The 18,074-nt window shown below is 38.0% G+C and overlaps 1 long non-coding RNA gene across 2 annotated transcripts; it reads right to left on the bottom strand.

The window, feature by feature from the left end:
• Positions 1–9,890: 9,890 nt before the first annotated feature.
• LOC120016414 lies at positions 9,891–13,579 on the bottom strand. 2 transcript variants are annotated; one of them, XR_005471978.1, is made up of 8 exons: positions 13,385–13,579; positions 13,066–13,184; positions 12,515–12,976; positions 12,282–12,396; positions 11,283–11,372; positions 11,018–11,200; positions 10,814–10,891; positions 9,891–10,303 (listed from the first exon to the last, which is right to left on the bottom strand). It is a non-coding gene; the product is annotated as an uncharacterized LOC120016414 (long non-coding RNA). The 2 variants fall into 2 exon arrangements; XR_005471979.1 differs by having other exon boundaries at positions 12,515–12,588; positions 13,385–13,560.
• Between the last annotated feature and the right edge of the window lie 4,495 nt (positions 13,580–18,074).

Consider the following 18,074-nt stretch of genomic DNA (forward strand, 5'->3'; position numbering starts at 1 on the left):
TTTTGACAACACCCGTGATTTTTTCTCTGGTTTTGGAGTTTTCACTTAAATTGCTTGTGTTGTGATTGTGTTGTTGTTCTCAATCTCAATTTCTCTTTTGTTCTTAATATTGTCGAAGGAGGATCTTGTGGTAATTTCCCAACAACATATATCAGAGCATGGTATTCATGAGGACATGGATGCTGAGAGCGAGCCGTGAAGGAATAGTGCCAAGAGAGATGCAACAAGAATATTGTAGTGCAACTGGAAAAGCACAATAGGTTTGATGTTGTATAGGTGTGTCGGGTGTGGCACTGGAACATGCTGTACCGATAGAGGTGTTGGACTGGGTGTGTCGTATATGGCTCGGAGTGGAGCTCATGCATGGGTGGTAAAGCTCATGGTGGAGACGCTGGCCGGAAGTGAGATGTTACTGGGTAGAGGTTTTTTTGATGGTGGAGTTATCACATAGAGGAGCTTTTGTGGAGTAGCTGAAGTTGTCATTACAGCATAAGGAGCAGACAATTTTGGCACTCGAAGAAAATTATCAAGAAGAGCAGGTTCGGCTAAAAGCTCCAAATCTATAGAAGGAGATGCTAGTATTGTCGTTGACGGTAAGTCTCTTTTCTTCATAAGAGGCTGTGATGCGGTATGTCCGGAGCTTTCCCTTGTCCCACATCAAAAGAGTGGAAGCAAGCCGAGTGCCATATATGCGCGAGGCTTGCCTTAAACTAATACCCAAGGTTTTCGGGCTAGTCTTGTGAAGAGACTTGGTTCTGGGCCTTGGGTACAGCCGGCCCAAGTGTGTATTGGGTGTCGGTTGGGCCTGGGTAGAAGTTTGCATCATGCTGGTTATCCTTTTGGCATGTTGATTGATCTCTAGATTTCCATGGAAGAGGATGTGATACTGAAAGCGGGTCTACAAGTTTGCACACGAGCATTGGTTTGACATTGATGTCGGGTGTGTGGTGAAAAAAAAGTATATCGATGGCTAAGGAACTCCCAAAAAAGCCAAACATAACAGTTGCACCATAATTTTCAGTAAGTTTTTTTCGACATGAAGCCAAGAAAACATATGCCATTGCCATTCAAACACCAAAGCTCAAATAATGGTTAAAGAACAATTTATTCAAAGAATATAATTATAATATTGTTGGTGCCGATAAACTTGTGTGGCAACTGACCTTTGACTGGCTTTTCGATATAAAGTTTAGTCAATTGCCACGTACGTATATCGGCACCAATAATATTTATTGCTGCCGATAAACAAGTGTTAATGTTAAGTAGCCTACTTTCATGCGTATGAAACTAGTTTTTTTGGTGAGTTTCCATAGTTAGAAACAAGTGATTTTTTGTGAAACAGAATCCGTACGGAAACCCACTAAATTACACTAGTTTCATACGCACGAAACTAGTGTTATTGTTAGGTAGCCTAGTTTGTGGAAGTATCTTACACATTGAGGGAATAAAGAATTCATAAAAATTAAAAAATTAATATAGCCTAACATAAATGAAAATGATAAAGTTTTCAGCAGTTGGTTGGTATCCAAACTATCCCAACAACTGCGTTGGATGCACAAAATTCAAATGAATTCGTGAGCTCCAAATGTCCCACATTATGCACATAAAATTATGTACGTAAAACTCAGTAATTGAGATACCAAGTGCTAGGATCCATATTATTTACTGTTATTGGAAGCTTGACTTTCATAATTTTTTTGGTATGTTTTTGTGTTGGGTTTTGAGGTGCTCTAGAAAAGCCCATGCTTGAGAGTTTTTCAAATATGTTCTCGAACTTGACATACACCTTAGAACATATATATGGAAATGTGTTCTTATGTATTTTAAAGAACACCTAGTCTTCATGGTTTATGAAGACTAAACTTAGTATAGACTCATATAACTTAATATCTTTCATTTAAGAAACCTCACAATGTAATTTTATGTTGGCTGTTGACTTACTGTATTTTTCCTCTCTTTTTTTTTATCGTTTAGAACCAAGTGCAAATACAAGTGGATTTCAAAGTCACGATATTACGTCTAGAGAGAAGAAAAAAGAACATAAAAGAAGCTTTTTTACGCAACTTTGTCCTAGAAAAGCAAATTAGTGAGCAACTCACTTGTGATGGCTTATATCAATTTTATAAAGCATAAACTATCGGTACTTCTCTTGGCCACCTTATTAGTACTTGTTTAATTTATCTTTCGGTATGGGAAGACACCATTACACCAACTTAAAATTTGACTTTATAGCCAGCCACCTCTTTGTTGATGGGTTTTTATATTGGATGGCCACCAATAACGAGGGGGAAGACAGGGTTGTAGGATTCAATATTGGGAGATTAAACTTTCGAGTTTATGAAATGCCACAAGATTGGGATTTATGGTGTACATCCTATGATTTGTTTGAGTGTGAGGGTTCTCTTATTTTTATTGTGACAAAAGGTGATCCACAAAAGTGTTGTGAAGGTTATAGGATTCATAATATGCACGTCATCCAACTTCTATGTAGGAGCGATGTATACAACTTTGGTGTCTTTCTTCTTGAACTTCTTGCACTTGCAGGAATCATTTAGACAAGTCAAGACCAGCAAGGGAGCAAAACATTACGGCCTGGGCTCTCCCTTTGGTCAAAGAGAAAAAGAAGTTGCTTAACATTGTGGATCCAAGACTAGAAGAAGATAACCCTATTAAAAGAGTACAAAAAGCTGCAATGCTAGCTTATCATTCATTGCTTGAATTGAAATCCGAAAGCAAGTGTGGCCTCTGATAAGAGATATAGTCAATTCCTCGGAGCCTTCGTAAGTCCCTGATGAGGTTTAAACTAACATTGATTGTGATTTCTTTCTGTAAAGTGCCTCAAATGATGAATCAAATGTTTTTCCCCTCTTGTAGTGTTTTATTCTTTCTTCATAGTATGTCCTCCAATACCAAAAAAAAAATCAATTCAAGATGATTCCAATTAAATGATAATATTGAATATTCAGTACGCGGAAAGCGAAATCGTGTAAAGGGTATGATGTGGGACCCACGCACACAGGCATTCAGGATTGAGAGGGAGGGGCGGAGGGCCTCCAATTCCTTATTTTCAAAACAAAATATTTTAATCGAATACGTCGGACCCACACAGACATTCAATAAAATTCCTTATTTTTAACATCCAAAATATTTTTAATTTTTTTTTCAAAAATAACAAAATATGTAGGATTTTGACTTTTGACTGTTAAATCATATGTTCGAAAATGAATTATGAAAAAAAGAAAAAGAACAGAAGAAGATAATATGTAAACTCCTCATCTAAATACAATTCAGATTCATTATTTTTTATTTTTTTATTGTGAATTTGGTTTTTTTTCCCTAGGCAATAAAATATGTCGGAATTTCACATAATTATCAGTTCATTATTAAAATAAAATAAAAAAACTTATTTATTTAAAAAATATATAAATATCAAAATGAGAGATTGGTTGCCCTCCTCGGGAAGACGTTTCATTCGTCATTTCACCCCTCACCAAGTTTTGCTCTTAGAAACTATAGGGTTTATTGTGTTGATTTGTGCTGACATTGGAGCAAGGATGAACAATCAGAAGGAAACACCAAGAACACCACATCTGCCGTTAGAACTACAGCTTCAGATAGTCAAACATCTCCCGATTAAGATGGTTATTCAGTGTCTCTATGTTTGTAAAGATTGGGAGGGAGGGATTAAATCTGATGAGTTCGTTAAGGACTATAATGCCATGAGCGAAGTCGAAACCGTAGGCAACTGATTATCTCACCACTGACTGACAACGCCAGAACAATGCTGTGCAAAGATGTGGATACCTTGTTTCTTGAAGCACAAGAATAAGTTCGGGTAAGAATGAATATTCTTCATTAACTCCTTTACTTTAGATGATGCACTCACATATGTGGTTGGGAGCTGTGCTGGGTTACTTTGCTTGCAAAACAGAGATAGGATTGCAATTTGGAATCCATTTTTGGGGTCTTACAGATTTATTCCGCATTTAGCAGTTGGTTTTCCTAATTTTTTGAATCTTCTCATTGCTGCTGCATATTGTCATACATCCCACATCGGTTAAGTGGGGGGAGGTTGTGCACTATATTAGATTGGACAAACCTATCACTAGTAAGCGGATTTTCTAGTGCATAGTTAGGCCCATGACAATTTGTATCAGAGCCAAACCCTATTTGCCGGCCCTTTGGGGCAGGCCCAGTGACCCTGGAAAGGCCATGGAAAGGGCTACCTATCGGGTTGGTGCCTTGTAGAGCGGTCAACAGTGGTAGAGTGCAGGCCGCCATGGTGCTTGAGATACGTGGGCCTTGGTTTTGAAGGGGTGGGCTCTATCATACATCCCACATCGGTTAAGTGCGAGAGATTGTGCACTATAAAAGATTGGGAAAACCTATCACTAGTGACCCGGTTTTCTACTGCATAGTTAGGCCCATGACAATTATATAAGATTGGGCAAACCTATCACTAGTGAGTCGATTTTCTAGTGTATAGTTAGGCTCATGACAATTGGTATCGGAGCCAAACCCCATTTGTCGGTTTTCATTCAAAATTTCACCTCTCACCAAGTTTTGCTCTTAGAAACTATAGGGCTTATTGCGTTGATCTGTGCTGACATTGGAGCAAGGATGAACAATCAAAAGAAAACACCGAGAACACCACATCTGTCGTTAGAACTACAGCTTCAGATAGTCAAACATCTCCCGATTAAGATGGTTATTCAGTGTCTCTGTGCTTGCAAAGATTGGGAGGGAGGGATTAAATCTGATGAGTTCATTAAGGACTATAATGTCATGAGTCGAAGTCGAAACCGTAGGCAACTGATTATCTCACCACTGACTGACAACGCCAGAACAATGCTGTGCAAAGATGTGGATACCTTGTTTCTTGAAGCACAAGAACAAGTTCGGGTAAGAATGGATATTCTTCATTAACTCCTTTACTTTAGATGATGAACCCACATATGTGGTTGGAAGCTGTGCTGGGTTACTTTGCTTGCAAAACAGAGGTAGGATTGCAATTTGGAATCCATTTTTGGGGTCTTACAGATTTATTCCGCATTTAGCAGTTGGTTTTCCTAATTTTGTGAATCTTCCCATTGCTGCTGCTTATTGTCATACATCCCACATCGGTTAAGTGGGGGGAGGTTGTGCACTATATAAGATTGGACAAACCTATCACTAGTAAGCCGATTTTCTAGTGCATAGTTAGGCCCATGGTAATTGGTATCGGAGCCAAACCCCATTTGCCGGCGCTTTGGGCCAGGCCCATGGACACTGGAAAGGCCATGGAAAGGGCTACCTATCGGGTTGGCGCCTTGTAGAGGGGTCAACAGTGGTAGAGTGCAGACCGCCATGGTGCTTGACATACGTGGGCCTTGGTCTTAAAGGGGTGGGCTCTGTCATACATCCCACATCGGATAAGTGGGGGAGATTATGCACTATAAAAGATTGGGAAAACCTATCACTAGTGAGTCGGTTTTCTACTGCATAGTTAGGCCTATGACAATTATAGAAGATTGGGCAAACCTATCACTAGTGAGCCGATTTTCTAGTGCTTAGTTAGGCCCATGACAATTGGTATCGGAGTCAAACCCCATTTGTCGGGTTTCATTCACCATTTCACCCCTCACCAAGTTTTGCTCTTAGAAACTATAAGGTTTATTCTGTTGATTTGTGCTGACATTGGAGCAAGGATGAACAATCAAAAGAAAACACCAAGAACACCACATCTGTCGTTAGAACTACAGCTTCAGATAGTCAAACATCTCCCGATTAAGATGGTTATTCATTGTCTCTGTGTTTGCAAAGATTGGGAGGGAGGGATTAAATCTAATGAGTTTATTAAGGACTATAATGCCATGAGTCGAAGTCGAAACCGTAGGCAACTGATTATCTCACCACTGACTGACAACGCCAGAACAATGCTGTGCAAAGATGTGGATACCTTGTTTCTTGAAGCACAAGAACAAGTTCGGGTAAGAATGGATATTCTTCATTAACTCCTTTACTTTAGATGATGCACACAAATATGTGGTTGGGAGCTGTGCTGGGTTACTTTCCTTGCAAAACAGATGTAGGATTGCAATTTGGAATCCATTTTTGGGGTCTTACAGATTTATTCCGCATTTAGCAGTTGGTTTTCCTAATTTTGTGAATCTTCCCATTGCTGCTGCTTATTGTCATACATACCACATCAGTTAAGTGGGGGGAGGTTGTGCACTATATAAGATTGGACAAACCTATCACTAGTAAGCCTATTTTCTAGTGCATAGTTAGGCCCATGGTAATTGGTATCGGAGCCAAACCCCATTTGCCGGCGCTTTGGGCCAGGCCCATGGACACTGGAAAGGCCATGGAAAGGGCTACCTATCGGGTTGGCGCCTTGTAGAGGGGTCAACAGTGGTAGAGTGCAGACCGCCATGGTGCTTGACATACGTGGGCCTTGGTCTTAAAGGGGTGGGCTCTGTCATACATCCCACATCGGTTAAGTGGGGGAGATTATGCACTATAAAAGATTGGGAAAACCTATCACTAGTGAGTCGGTTTCTACTGCATGGTTAGGCCTATGACAATTATAGAAGATTGGGCAAACCTATCACTAGTGAGCCGATTTTCTAGTGCTTAGTTAGGCCCATGACAATTGGTATCGGAGTCAAACCCCATTTGTCGGGTTTCATTCACCATTTCACCCCTCACCAAGTTTTGCTCTTAGAAACTATAGGGCTTATTGCGTTGATCTGTGCTGACATTGGAGCAAGGATGAACAATCAAAAGAAAACACCGAGAACACCACATCTGTCGTTAGAACTACAGCTTCAGATAGTCAAACATCTCCCGATTAAGATGGTTATTCAGTGTCTCTGTGCTTGCAAAGATTGGGAGGGAGGGATTAAATCTGATGAGTTCATTAAGGACTATAATGTCATGAGTCGAAGTCGAAACCGTAGGCAACTGATTATCTCACCACTGACTGACAATGCCAGAACAATGCTGTGCAAAGATGTGGATACCTTGTTTCTTGAACCACAAGAACAAGTTCGGGTAAGAATGGATATTCTTCATTAACTCCTTTACTTTAGATGATGAACCCACATATGTGGTTGGAAGCTGTGCTGGGTTACTTTGCTTGCAAAACAGAGGTAGGATTGCAATTTGGAATCCATTTTTGGGGTCTTACAGATTTATTCCGCATTTAGCAGTTGGTTTTCCTAATTTTGTGAATCTTCCCATTGCTGCTGCTTATTGTCATACATCCCACATCGGTTAAGTGGGGGGAGGTTGTGCACTATATAAGATTGGACAAACCTATCACTAGTAAGCCAATTTTCTAGTGCATAGTTAGGCCCATGGTAATTGGTATCGGAGCCAAACCCCATTTGCCGGCACTTTGGGCCAGGCCCATGGACACTGGAAAGGCCATGGAAAGGGCTACCTATCGGGTTGGCGCCTTGTAGAGGGGTCAATAGTGGTAGAGTGCAGACCGCCATGGTGCTTGACATACGTGGGCCTTGGTCTTAAAGGGGTGGGCTCTGTCATACATCCCACATCGGATAAGTGGGGGAGATTATGCACTATAAAAGATTGGGAAAACCTATCACTAGTGAGTCGGTTTTCTACTGCATAGTTAGGCCTATGACAATTATAGAAGATTGGGCAAACCTATCACTAGTGAGCCGATTTTCTAGTGCTTAGTTAGGCCCATGACAATTGGTATCGGAGTCAAACCCCATTTATCGGGTTTCATTCACCATTTCACCCCTCACCAAGTTTTGCTCTTAGAAACTATAAAGTTTATTGCGTTGATTTGTGCTGACATTGGAGCAAGGATGAACAATCAAAAGAAAACACCAAGAACACCACATCTGCCGTTAGAACTACAGCTTCAGATAGTCAAACATCTCCCGATTAAGATGGTTATTCATTGTCTCTGTGTTTGCAAAGATTGGGAGGGAGGGATTAAATCTAATGAGTTTATTAAGGACTATAATGCCATGAGTCGAAGTCGAAACCGTAGGCAACTGATTATCTCACCACTGACTGACAACGCCAGAACAATGCTGTGCAAAGATGTGGATACCTTGTTTCTTGAAGCACAAGAACAAGTTCGGGTAAGAATGAATATTATTCATTAACTCCTTTACTTTAGATGATGCACACAAATATGTGGTTGGGAGCTGTGCTGGGTTACTTTCCTTGCAAAACATAGGTAGGATTGCAATTTGGAATCCATTTTTGGGGTCTTACAGATTTATTCCGCATTTAGCAGTTGGTTTTCCTAATTTTGTGAATCTTCCCATTGCTGCTGCTTATTGTCATACATCCCACATTAGTTAAGTGGGGGGAGGTTGTGCACTATATAAGATTGGACAAACCTATCACTAGTAAGCCGATTTTCTAGTGCATAGTTAGGCCCATGGTAATTGGTATCGGAGCCAAACCCCATTTGCCGGCGCTTTGGGCCAGGCCCATGGACACTGGAAAGGCCATGGAAAGGGCTACCTATCGGGTTGGCGCCTTGTAGAGGGGTCAACAGTGGTAGAGTGCAGACCGCCATGGTGCTTGACATACGTGGGCCTTGGTCTTAAAGGGGTGGGCTCTGTCATACATCCACATCGATTAAGTGGGGGAGATTATGCGCTATAAAAGATTGGGAAAACCTATCACTAGTGAGTCGGTTTTCTACTGCATAGTTAGGCCTATGACAATTATAGAAGATTGGGCAAACCTATCACTAGTGAGCCGATTTTCTAGTGCTTAGTTAGGCCCATGACAATTGGTATCGGAGTCAAACCCCATTTGTCGGGTTTCATTCACCATTTCACCCCTCACCAAGTTTTGCTCTTAGAAACTATAAGGTTTATTGCGTTGATTTGTGCTGACATTGGAGCAAGGATGAACAATCAAAAGAAAACACCAAGAACACCACATCTGTCGTTAGAACTACAGCTTCAGATAGTCAAACATCTGAAGCTGAAGGTGGAGGACATACTTGTTTGAGTGTGCACATCCTATAATTTGTTTGAGTGTGCGATTATTTTAATTGTTACAAAAGGTTATCCACAAAAGTGATGTCAAGGTTATAGGCTTCATATTTTGGAAGGTGGAGGACATACTTGGGTGAGAGCTTTTAATTTCATGTTAGGCGGCTTTGGTGAACATAACATGATAGTGAAACCGCTTGCGCTTTCACCAGTTCATGAGTTGGTACTAGGACATAAGGGTTTTAACTTGGCTTTGTATGACTGTCACACCGATAATACCAACCATATCTCAAACGTTCATATTCGAGACCGCCCTTTATACTTCAAGGGTGTTATTTGCGCGGAAACACTGACTCGAGCGGCCTAAGGTGATTATTGTCATATTCACAGTGAGTACAATGCTTTTGATGCAACAGAGGTAAAAATGCTCTCTCATTCTCTGTATGCTTTCGTAATTTTTATGATCTTTTTACTTACATAAATTTTTTGTCCATTTGTCTATTGCATATCAGCATACGGTTTATTCCAAACTCAGGCCAGCTGGGAAAGGAAATGTTTGTGGGGGATTACCCGTGCAGTCTACTACAACATGAATGATCTGGCAGGAAAGAAAGGGGGTTCAAACATAAGACACAAGTTTCATACGAGAACCTTGAAAAGAAAGTGTCTTTGGTTTAATAGCATGGAAGTTTCTTTTGCACATTGGTAATTTCTTTTGCATATTGGGAACCACAAAATTATGGTTCAATTTCAACATACAATCAAATCAAGCACGAGAAAATGAACAATCCATCAAACAAGTTCGAAATAATTAAGTATAAGAATCTCATCTTTGCTACTCAACAAGAAATGATAGGGCTGCCTACAAGCACTAACACAAAATTATGCGTCAATTTCAACATTCAAACAAGCACGAGAAAATTTAAGAATCCATTGATAAAATACGAAATAATTAAGTATAAGAATCCATTTTTCCTACTCAACAAGAAATGATAGGGTGCCTACAAGCGCTATGCGTCAATTTCAACATTCAATCAAGCACGAGAAAATTAAGAATCCATCAATAAACTACGAAATAATTAAGTATAAGAATCCGTCTTTCCTACTCAACAAGAAATGATAGGGTGCCTACAAGCACTAACCCATAAAAAGCAACACAGTGACTGTAATTTACGGGGAAGAGGATAGAAGAGCCTCTCCAATAATTACAACCCCACAAGTCATTGTCTACTCTGTGTCATTATCACAATTCACAACAGGCAAGAGGTTGACTGCCAGAAGCAGCAGCAGGAGCAGGAGCAGGAGCAGCAAACGTAGCCTCGTCATGCCTATGAGAGTTATCAAATACGAAACAACATGTTAAGAAATAAATTAACAGCAGCCAGATTGCAGTTGTCGGGTATATAAATTATGCAGTGAGATCAAGGCTTTAACGAAAGCTAATGCAAGCAATTCCAATTCGAAGCGCATTTGATTAAGAACCGTTCGCACGTAAACAGCAAGAGAAAGAACTTCCTTTACAAAAAGTTAGGACACAAGTAACAAAAAAACCAAGAGGAACAATTGCTATAGTAATGAACCAGGGATAGGAGGTGAATCACTCTCCATTTGAAAACACATAACATTACAGATCAAACATTACATACTATACTTCAATTCATGAAAGAACCCCAATGGAAACAAAGCAAATGCAACAAATAGCGAACATGATTGTGCACCACACATCGTTTGTTACCTCAATGTACAGAAGCTACCAAATTCACACAACCAAACAATAAGAATGCAACAAAACTGCACAAAGAGCTAACGGGAAGGAAAATCTACAACAAACCACTTACAGTTCCTGGGCAGCAAGACCAAAGTGGAGTTGCGAAGGAACCAGCGCGGGAGACTCCATAAAGACCAAATTAGGCTTCCTGAAAGCAGTGAGTGCCCTTTTCAGGATGGACGGTATACTTTGAATACTTGATCATAAACATTATATATATATATATATAATTTAAAACGTGAAAAACTTGTTGGACGAAGAATACGGCAATTACGCTGTAAATATTCTGGCAAAATACAAAAAAGGCTCCTTCAAGTTGGAACCACTTCTCACTGATATATCCTAGCGTTGAATTTTGAGTTCAGAGGAAGCACGCATGATATTAGATTGTTGCATGTACCCATCATCAAGATCAACTTTGTTTCTACATGAAACAATTGGGATATTCATGTTGCACCTAAAAAAAAAAACAAGCAACACATTAGTATAAAAGAAACTCAACAATATCGGAACCTGAAGATATAGGACGCCCTACGCACCTGCGAAGGTTACAGCACCATATATCAAGATTATCAAACAAGTTTGGTGAGGTAACATCAAACATAACAATCGCACAATGAGCATCGGCGCTGCAAAAGAAAATTAAGCATAAACAACAAGAGTGAATGATTACTCATGAAGAAAAGAAAAGGGGAAAACAAGCAGATAATAGTGAATGCACCAGCAAATGGTAGGCTTGTAAAAAATAAGGGGCATATGAAATCAATTTTACTCTTTCTTTTCATTTCTTCACTACATTAAATTTACCAGAAGATGGTGATAGATCGGACATTTAATGTGAAAAATAGTACATGATCATGATTGCTTTAACAGGAAGCTTTTTTTCTTTCTTTCTTTTTTGGTTTGTTTTTATGTGCAAAAATAGTTGGGGTAACATATAACAAACCAATTCAGTCCCTCAAATGCAACCAGCATCCAAAAGAACCATCATCCAGAAGTTTTATTTTGGCAAAAAAAGCAAAAATTGAGGGAAGGGGAGTTGAATACTGCTCTTAGTCAAGTGATAAGGAGGAGGCCATCTATAGGCCACAATAAGTTCTTATATTATGTGAAAGTAAACTATTTGACTCCATTATGGTAAACTGATTTGGATGAAGGGGCTAAATCCATCAAGTATCAAATTCAAATTCAAATTCTAGATTACCCAACAAGTTACATCACGAGCGAATATGAAATGCTCTCTTCCAACAAGGTTCATTTACCAGACCACATTGTATGTGACAACTGATATTTCAGTTGGATTCACATTTAGCTTATTCCACTTTGAGTATGTAAAAAAAAAAAAAGGAGGAAAAAAAAGGAGGAAACAACAAACTCTAAATCCTCAGTAATATACAGATCATGCTGAATAGAGTAACTATATTGAAACAATATGGGGTGACATTAAGTAAGTAGTTAAGCAAAGAAATCGCAATTATGAAAGCTCTGATTACAACAAGAACTCTTCGGAAGAAAAAAAAATAAAAATAATGACTTACTACATTTCTCGTCTATTATGAGCATCCTCTTGCGCAGGTGTGTCCGTGCAGTGAAAACGGATTTTCCCAAAGTTTGTAATGAAGCTCAGTGTATGGAGTTCATAATCATGGGTCCCTGGGTGTGGCACAAAGAAAGTGCAAATTAGTACTTGAGAGTAATTGACCAAATAAGCAATGGCAATAGACCTATATAGCAAATGATGGAATAGTCTAGTGAGGGAAGAATCACTTACCCACATATTCCGACTCAAATTCGCCCGAGTGAAACCTCCTAAGAAATTATGTTTTCCCTGCATTTTGCAAATAACTTGAAGATCAAAACCAAAAAATTAGAAGATATTAACTGGAAAGCTTGACCCAAAGGCTCTTACCAATCATACCCGTCCAATGTATAGCAATGGCTTAATCAAGTGCAACGGGTAATAGAGGAAGTTTTAATTGAATCTTATTAAGAAAAAAAAGAACTAACCAAACCAGCATTCAAAAGAATCTATCACCCCGGAAGTTTTTTTTTTAATAGTCGCTAGTCGCTCCATAGCAGTCTAGATACAATCTAAATTCTCTCTAATCATATATATATATATATATATAAGTGAAAAAAAAAGATACAGACACTTCGTTCTAATATGTCGAATCTTAATAGAAACAAATATCGTACTTGTTCTAGCATCCCCAATAATTACCAGCTTAAATTCCTGCGAAATCGAAGGAATGATAGTAGATCAACATCATCAAAAAGAGAAGCCGAAACCAAAAAGTCTAAGAATAAGATGCACAAGATTACCATTGTTGGTTTATGAGTTCGGTTGATGATGATTCTGAACCAAAAAATCCTTCAATATGGAACCCTAGTCAAAATAGCCGACGACTCTTTTTGTCTCTTTCTGCTGGAATAAGCCGTATCTATAATAATAATAATAAGGGTTATCCTGAATTTGCAGGAAATTCAAAAGTTATCATGAATTGAACCCTTGTAAACATTGTTTCTACTTGTCCTTAAATAATTTTATAAGACCACATACTAAACAGAGTTCTCAATTTACTTTAATCCTACCCAACATATCCATACACGTTAATCTCATAAACTAAAATTCTTAGATTACCTTCTTTGATTTTTACTCCAACTTGAAGCTTCAGGTATTACTCTATGATCCTTCTCCATCCCGTTGAGCTCCAAAGGACTTGGAGTGCGCAGCGATTTCCCCTCTTCAACACATATGCTTTCATAAGAGAAGTAGTGGTAATAAGAGGAGTTGATTTAGTAACTTTAGCTAGAGTCCTTGACTTTCTATCACCGCTGTCTCTTCTATATTCCTTTTCCCACTTCCTTTCTCCATATGCTTCTCGATGTGGCTTCCACGAGAAGCCATTTTGTTTATTTATATCTTTTGTTTATAACTTTATATATTAGCAAGTGAATATAATGTCCTAAGATTCCAACAAAATCTCAGATATGTCTTCTTTTCGTTTTAGAGATATTTATTTAATTTTAAAACTCAGGTGTTAGGCTCAAATCCACATTTGCACAATTTAATTTTCCAATTTATTTGTAATATAATTTCTTCTAATTCAATTCGATATTATTGACTCTGTATTAAGGCCCTAGTTGGGTATACCTCAAAACTATTTGGCAATAGAATTAATCATATTTTCTAATCTAATATATATTTATTTTTAGTCGGGGTATTACAGAAATATTACTTATATGAATTTATAATTATTGCTTTTAATAGAAATTTGAACTCGGTGATATGCTTCTATCTACATTATGTGATTTTTTTTATTGGAAAGATTGTTCAAATGATTATTGATAAATGTTTGAAATTGCCTTTGATTGGTTACGTCTAGCTCGGCTGACCCTCCTACATGTTTTCCATACATGTAGATTAACGGGAGCTAAGTTGGTGAAGAACCAGGTTAAATAAAGATCGAGGTAGTAAAATAGATCTAGAGCTATGTAAATATATACAAGGAATCTTGTATCAAGTACTTAAGTGTGTATTTGACTATGATGCAATTATGGAATGTGTTTGTAATATAAGATACTTTGATATATTGAAGTTAGATAATGGTATTCTGATAATGAAGGCTTATGATACACTATCTGCATGGAACCGGGTTACTAGGAATGTGAGAATAGTTATCGTGCCGTGTAATTACCCCTGGTGAAGATGTTGGGGTGTTATAGCCAGGCTTCGACTCGAAAACCTTGGTCTCATTCAAGCCGACTCAAGCTCAAGGCCTGGCTGTTGCCCAGCCCGAGCTTGAGTCCAGGTTGTAGCCTAACCTGAGCTCGAGGTTTGGCTGTAGCCTGGCCCGAGCTCAAGGCCCGGCCCGAAAAATCGTTGTCTCTTTCGTAGAGCTTTGGTATGGACCTATGCTTCTTTCTGCAACTCTACAGACTACAGTCTACCCTCTCTGATTCCCTCTGCAGCTATGCGCCTATGCTTGCTTTTGCCCATTGCAACTTGCAAATTGACTACAGACTACAAATTACAAATCGTACAGATTCAAAATGAAAATTTAAATTTATAGTCCGAGTCACTATCACTTTCTCTGTCTTGATTCTCCTACTTTACTCTGCATGTCTGGAATTTTGCCCATTTCTTGCGGGTTACCACTGAAGACTTTAAGAAATCCTTGCCCTTTCCCGTTGGTCTCAAAGAGAGGAGAGTAATGCAAATTATTGATAGTATATTGTGGGCGTTTGGCAGTGCGTTTGCACTGCGTTCAGTTGCAACACACCTCACAGCACCACAGTTTTTTGTGACACGCCAAACAGCTTTTGCGTTTCAACTCACCTCACAGCACCACAGCTTTTTACCTCACAGCACCTCACAGCACTCCCAAACGCTTACAATGTATGTTGAATTGTCATACGTAATCAAATTAGGTCAATTATTTTATTTTTGATTAATGTACAATATAAACATTAAGTTATTTTATATTAATATTATTAGTCATCTAATATAACCGTAATTTAGATACGCCAAACGCACCTCACAGCACCACACCGCAGTTTTAAAAGTGATGCGCCAAACAGCTTTTTGCGTTCCAACTCACCTCACAGCACCACAGTTTTATAACTCACAGCACCACACCACACCTCACAACACCTCACAGCATTCCCAAACAGGCCCATTGTATATAGGTGCCAACCTAGTTGGGATGTATATATAATATATATGATGCAATTTTCATCTTTTATAAAATATTGTTTAATATTTTTCAATTGTATTAAAATTTTAGTGCAATTACTCAATTAATCAATTGTAATATGTACTTTAAAAAAAAAAGTCAAAAAAAAAAAAATCAAAGCCAGAGACTTGATGCTCGCCCCTAAGGCCCGAGCTTTATGGGCCCTAGCTCAAGCTGGGCCTGAGCTGCATTTTCCCAATCAGGCCTGACCCAGCCCGGAACCCGATAATCAATACCGGGCTTGGGCTCTGGCCGGGCCTGAGCCTTAAAACGTCGAGCCGGCCTGATCCGATGCCAAGCCCTAGTGGCATGCATTAGTTTTTGTTATCAAGTTTATTACATTAGAGATATATATATATATTCTTTTTACGTATTAAGTAATAAAAGAAAAAACTTAATTTTCTCTCACATCTTAATTCATAATCCATTATAATTGTATACTTTCAACCTCTTCCACATTATATGGGACAAATAGGCAGCCAAGATTTATGCATGCGTTTGAAGATGATCATATATCGTGATTCATTCAATTAATTAGTTATTAATCACTTAATTAAGATAGCTATCCATAAAGAGGAATGTGACACGATATACCACTTTGAGAAAGAAGAAGAGAAGATATTACAAATAAATTAAATTCATGATCTCTAACCAAAGTTGTTGTTGTGAATTGATGCAAAGGACAAGCGAATAAACATACTTATCCAGAGAGAAATGGAATACAATATTTTGTTGGGGAGACCGAGCCTGGAGCTGCGATTACCTGTACATACATTGGACCAAATTTTAATGCATAAAGTTATGAGACAATCTGTGTATATTGGTTTTGTTTTTTGTTTTTTTTTTCTTTTTTTAGTCTCTTCTTGTATTTCATTTTTATAGTGACTCGAATGCCTATGGGCCTCATATTTTCTTTCCCGTTCTGAGTTAATGAATATATTTCATTCTCTATAACCTTTCAAAAAAAGAAAAAACACGACTTCAACTACGTTTTATTACTGATATGAGACTTTAGTTACATGGTCAGTATACCCCACAGACTTTACGTATCAAAATTTTTTGATAATGTTGTACCCACTCGGTTTTTTATTGAACTTATTGATAAAATCCAAGCGACATCAAACTATATGAATCAAACTTCAAACTATATGAACACTAAGAGTGCATGTTTGGATTAAAGGATTTGGGGGGAAGGGAAGAGAATGGGAGAGAAGGGAAAGAATAATACTTTTTCATCTCCCATGTTTGGATAGATAAAAAAAAATGAAGGAAAGAAAATTAGTTCAATTTATTAATTTATTCTTAAATTTTATGTTACTTAAAGTGTTATGTATAAAGGTAAAATAGGTTTTTTAACTTATAAATGACTTAATTAGTAATCCATTCTCTCCAAATGATTTCATTTTGAGAGGAAGAATTTTGACAAAAATTTAATGAAATATTCCCTCTAATTCCCTTCAAATCTCTTCTCTTAATTTTTTTATAAACTATCCAAATAACGGAATTGGAATAAAACTCTTTTTCCCCTTCTCTTTCATTCTCTCAAATCCCTCAATCCAAACACACTTTAATTTTAAAAATCGCACTTGTATCACCTTCGTCTCACTAACTCCTTAATTAACGAGTGAGGTGTGCAGGCAGAGTGGACCAGTAACACAACATTTGTTCGGTCGGGGCTGCCTGAATTTTTATTTCAAAGGAAGATTATGTGAGAGATATGTTTGGTCGTGATAAATATGTCCTATCGTGTAGGTTTATAATACATTAATTTATAGATACAAATTGGTTCATGAATATATATATAAAAGGTAACATAAAAGCATGTTTTATTTATGCATGCTACGTGTTTGGACTTTAGCCTGAGTCACAGGACATTCAAAATATGGTATCAAACTTGGATGAATTCTTTCTTCATTTGAGTAGATTAATTGAGACTTTTTTTTGGTCATAAATAAAAAAATGTATAATTAATACTTTGTAGGATATATATGTGTGTTATGTACCAACATGACACATGTTGTGGTGCGTTCTTGACCATAAACAACGTATAAATGTAAAGAGCGCTTTCTTTGAGGCCAATATGTGCATGTCTTTCGGTTTCAAATTGATGATTCTACATATATATATATATATATATATGGTGGGTCCTTTTATTTATTGAATTACATAGGGTTATCTTCAATTTGATGATTTAGTGTCTGTACGTACTAGTTACTTCCAGGGCCAACTACTTGCATGGTTCCTTGAGCTTCCAAAAATCATCTTGACCTCAAGTTTAGCTAAAACAATTAGCTGCATACTTACGCTACTCGCGTCATGTATAAATATTGAATAGAAAAATGCACGCTATGGAATCATTTGTATGAGTTAATCGCACAGACAAAATAGTGAATTTGGAGACTCAATTCAAAATATACAGCCAATGAATCATTTAAAGAACGCGGATTATCAATCATCCTAACCATCTCGTCCAAGACCTTCTCATTTGCCACCTCTAACTGCGGATTAAATTCCTACAATGCAAAATTCATACCTGCAAGTCTGCAACATCCAAAGGAAAGACACGTTACCTATTCCAGTAGCTTAAATCTGATC

Source organism: Tripterygium wilfordii, chromosome 15 (assembly GCF_013401445.1).
Source record: "Tripterygium wilfordii isolate XIE 37 chromosome 15, ASM1340144v1, whole genome shotgun sequence".
Lineage (NCBI taxonomy): Eukaryota > Viridiplantae > Streptophyta > Magnoliopsida > Celastrales > Celastraceae > Tripterygium > Tripterygium wilfordii.